The sequence below is a fragment of the Archocentrus centrarchus genome, chromosome 9 (assembly GCF_007364275.1).
Source record: "Archocentrus centrarchus isolate MPI-CPG fArcCen1 chromosome 9, fArcCen1, whole genome shotgun sequence".
Lineage (NCBI taxonomy): Eukaryota > Metazoa > Chordata > Actinopteri > Cichliformes > Cichlidae > Archocentrus > Archocentrus centrarchus.
The window spans coordinates 28,211,376-28,215,074 of NC_044354.1; the positions used below are offsets into that span (position 1 = coordinate 28,211,376).

The 3,699-nt window shown below is 40.2% G+C and overlaps 1 pseudogene; it reads left to right on the forward strand.

Annotated features, from left to right (window-relative positions):
- The first annotated feature begins 1,634 nt into the window (after window positions 1-1,634).
- Window positions 1,635-3,376, forward strand: LOC115786214 (piggyBac transposable element-derived protein 4-like; annotated as a pseudogene).
- The last annotated feature ends 323 nt before the right edge of the window (window positions 3,377-3,699 follow it).

A 3,699-nucleotide genomic window follows, 5' to 3' on the forward strand; every position in this document is an offset into this window, starting at 1 on the left:
GATAATGTACAACAAAACATTTGTGATGCCCAATGGTGAAAGGCTGATAATTTGGGTTAATTTTGCAGCCACAGGACCTGGGAACCTTGTAGTCATTGAGTCAACACTGTATTCTAGAGTTAAATATGAGACCATCTGGCTTACATTTAAAATTTGGCCAAAACTGGGTCATGCAACAGGAAAATGATCCCAAACATATCAGGAAATCTACAACAGAATGGCTGAAAAAAAAAGTGTTACAATGGTGCAGTCAATGTGCATAAATCACCTACAAACTAAAATTAACTGAAGTGATGTCGTAAACAAAACTAGTTAATTTCCGTTAGTTTTCCACACACTACCTCTTCATTTTTGGCTCAGTTTTTGTTAAATGAATTTATACTATGTCTTGATGCATAAAACCTTATATTGAATGAGGGTGTACTTCTTTTGTATATAATGCTGGGTTAGGGTTTCACTCTGATGAAGATGTACTGAAATTCAAATTCAAATCAATGAAATGGTAGATACCACAAAGCAGAGCAAGATCCTGAAGCTCTCAAGCTATAACAAGACTCACATGCCACTAAATAGTCTAAAATATTGTTCTTTGTTAACAAAAGGTTTTATTCACGGTGCTTGTGTGTGGGTAAATGTACGAAAAGCAGCATTGGTGAAAACTGCCTATTGGTGCAATACTTAGGTGTTTAGGGTATAACGCAGGGGACAGGGAAAAGGAAATAACAGTGGTTTTGAAAGTTTGTCCACAAATTTGACTCAGTGACGCTCAGCGATATATAAACTTTCTGTTTAACATTCAGTTCCACAGCTTTCCGGATACTTACATACTAAATACACCTCAGAACTTTCAATCATTAGAAATTATGTAGTTGCATTTCAAATCAAATGAACTGCACTTGTGATTTTTTAAATCTTGAGTCTTAGTACAGCAATTAGCCAAAACACTTGCCATCCACACATAAACTGAGTAACAGTTTGTATTTATTTTTTAAGTGGTCATACTGTTATTGGTCAAAAAATCAAGGGTTGTAATCACCAGTGATCCAAGGAAGACAAACTATGAGTTGATGACTGTTGATTTATGGCAGCCTAAAGCAAATTTAGACCTTTATTTAAGGATCTGTAGCTACCAGGCTGGGGCCATATTCACACATACCGTATACGGGGATCTTGCCGAGTCCAGATCTCAGCTGGACTCTGGAGCTGTTTCAGCTGTGCATGATAGTATGCTAGTATTAGTAAATAAAACAACAATGCTAGCCCTTGTATTATGTTTCGGGTCAATTTGACCCATTTCAATTTTTATGTTGACCAAAGTGCAGGTTATCCTTACTTTTTTCCATGAAATTTTATGACTTTTCTTCATCTAGGGTCATGAACTGCTGTGTAAAATCTGGACACTTTGATGTGTTGTGGAGTGTTTGCACAGTTTGTATACAAAGATGATGTTGCGGGTCATTTTGACCCAGACACAAAGTAGTTGTTTAAATCCCAAATAAACATGCCTCTTTGATATACTTTATTTTGACTGCCTCTGAATAGCCATTCAGAACCAGGTATGTGTGGAAGAAGGACTTTCTCTCCCCTGTCCTTGTCACTGTGTCCATTCTGTTTCTTTGAGAAATACACCAAAAATGAGCTCCAGACGATTTACAGCTGAAGAAGCTTTATCGCAGCTTATGAACTTGGATAGTGATGTAGAAGAAGAGATTTCAGAGAAGGAGGATCCTTCAGAGCCGGAGGACAATGGTATTGATGATCCAGATTGTCAATTTTCCCAAGATGAGGAGGATTCAGAGGACGAGTCTGCCGGTGCCCCTTCATCAGATGAAAACCAAGAAACACAACAATCGTCATACACAGAGGGGACATGGACATCTACAGATGGTAAAATAAAATGGTCAACATCACCACACCAAAGCCGAGGCAGATTGTCATCTTCTAATGTCATCAAAATGACTCCTGGTCCGACAAGATTTGCTGTCACAAGAGTTAATGATATTGAATCAGCATTTCAGCTCTTCGTATCCCCACCCATAGAGAAGATAATCCTCGACATGACCAACTTGGAGGGGAGGCGTGTCTTTCAAGAAAAATGGAAGCCACTGGATCCAACTGATTTGCATGCTTACATTGGAATTCTGGTCTTAGCTGGAGTATACAGGTCAAAGGGTGAAGCAACTGCAAGTTTATGGAATGAAGAGAATGGAAGGCCAAACTTCTGAGCAACAAAGTCTTTGGAGACATTTCACATGATCTCTCGTGTGATCCGATTTGACAACCGTGACACCAGAGCTGGTCGACGCGAGAGACAAACTTGCAGCAATCAGAGATGTCTGGGATAAATGGGTCAAAATCCTGCCTTTATTGTATAATCCTGGCCCCCATGTTACTGTTGATGAGCGCCTCATTCCATTCAGAGGACGCTGTCCTCCGACAGTATATGCCAAACAAGACTGCGAAATATGGCATCAAAATATGGGCAGTCTGTGATGCAAAATCCAGTTATGCGTGGAACCTACAAGTATATACTGGAAAGCCACCTGGAGGAGCACCTGAGAAGAATCAGGGTATGCGTGTGGTATTGGAGATGACTGAAGGGCTGCAAGGTCATAACATCACATGTGACAACTTCTTTACATCCTACCGTCTTGGAGATGAACTTCACGAGAGAAAGCTGACTATGTTGGGAACAGTCAGAAAAAATAAGCCAGAACTTTCCAGTGAGATTCTGAAGATGTGAGGAAGACCTCTGCATTCCTCAAAATTTGCTTTCACAGAGAAAACAAGACTTGTTTCTTATTGCCCAAAGAGAAACAAGAATGTTCTTGTGATGAGCACAATGCACAAAGATGCATCTCTGAGCACAAGAGAGGACATGAAACCACAAATGATCCTGGATTATAACTCCACCAAAGGAGGAGTTGAAAATCTTCACAAAGTCACAGCAACATATAGCTGCCAGCGCAAGACTGCCCGTTGGCCCTTGGTGGTTTTCTACAATATTGTGGATGTGTCTGCTTACAATGCCTATGTCCTGTGGATTGAGATCAACCAGCAGTGGAATGCCAGTAAACTGTACCGACGTTGACTTTTCCTGGAAGAACTAGGCAAAGCACTCATCACTCCCAAGATCCAGAACCGGGCCAGGCCAGCTCAATCCCCAGCAGCTGCAGCTGTCATCACAAAGGTCCAGGGCAGGGCATCTGACCAACCCACAATGGATCCTTTGGATACAGGTGCAAAGAAACGCAAAAGATGCCAAGTCTGTCCCTCCCGAGATGACAGCAAAACAAGTACCTGTTGTGTGAGGTGCAAGAAGTACATCTGCAGAAAGCACACAGTCACACTCTGTCCATCATGTGTAGAACACTGAAAATGTTGAACATTGAAAACCCGAGAAAATGGGGCAAGTTAAATGAAAAAAAAAGTGTTCGTGAAGAGGAAAAAATTGAAATCAGGAGTTCTTTAATATAGTGTTGGAATTGTATATCTCTTCTTCTCATCTCTTCTAAATGTTTGTGTAATCTAAAATAAAGTTCTTGTTGGTTTAACTTAATTTTTGACTGTTTTGAGTGGATTTACACAATACGGGTAAAAATGACCCGCAACTTAATGAACGTATTTTTTTCTCACCATAATACAAGGGCTAGAAGATCTTTGAGGCTGTAATGCTAATTACAATAAAGATTTTCAAAA